The sequence below is a fragment of the Penaeus monodon genome, chromosome 25 (genome assembly GCF_015228065.2).
Source record: "Penaeus monodon isolate SGIC_2016 chromosome 25, NSTDA_Pmon_1, whole genome shotgun sequence".
Classification (NCBI taxonomy): Eukaryota; Metazoa; Arthropoda; class Malacostraca; order Decapoda; family Penaeidae; genus Penaeus; species Penaeus monodon.
The window spans coordinates 29,670,893-29,671,694 of NC_051410.1; the positions used below are offsets into that span (position 1 = coordinate 29,670,893).

At 34.7% G+C, this 802-nt stretch overlaps 1 pseudogene; it reads right to left on the reverse strand.

The window, feature by feature from the left end:
• Nucleotides 1-602: 602 nt before the first annotated feature.
• Nucleotides 603-802, reverse strand: part of LOC119589133 — a 708-nt pseudogene continuing 508 nt past the window's right edge.

Here is an 802-nt window from a genome sequence, read left to right on the forward strand (position 1 = left end):
ATTTTTTTTAGCTTTTTGTTTTTATTTATTCGATAACATTAAATAGATTTTGATTTATCTATTTCGATTCCCTACCACCCGTATGTAACATTGAATTTGATTTTTATTTTATCCTATTACATTATAGTATCATATGTCACAAAAGTTCATCCTTACCAAATATTTCTTGGATATTAAAAATGCTCGTATGAAGGAAAATAAGTAGCATAGTATTCCAGACTAGTTTATATTTTCTTTAACAGAGGAAGTATTGAAACATGAAAATCAGCTCGTAAATAACTGGAGTAAATACATGAAATATATCTTGTTTTTTTCCAAATCCAGATCAGTGTAATTATAACTGGAATAAACAGGGATCTATTCGTGAAGACTGAAGATCAAAATTTCACATGTAACTTTCCATTCAACATGCATGACAGCCAACCTTGTAGGCTCAGACTGGAATGTCACTTGGGGGTACCTTTAAACCTAACAAAAACTAAAATAAAAAAGGGTTTAGAATTGTAATAATGATTATCCTTGGTCGTCGAGTGCCCGTGAAGTTGGCCCATGTGAGTGAGACTTAGTGATTGGAAGGCATTGGTTCCTGGCTCCCCCTCATTTCAGGCGTTCAGAATACTGACCCACACTCTAAATTTTCGATCTCGTCCTCCCTGTTGGCAGCCTTCAGACAAAGCAGAACCTTCGTTTAAAAGCACCGATCTCTGCAGTGGAAAGAATGCGTTGAAAAGAGGTATGGATGATAATTATACTTTCCCATATTATCTCTTAGTGTATTTTCTTGATGACAGAGACGTTATGT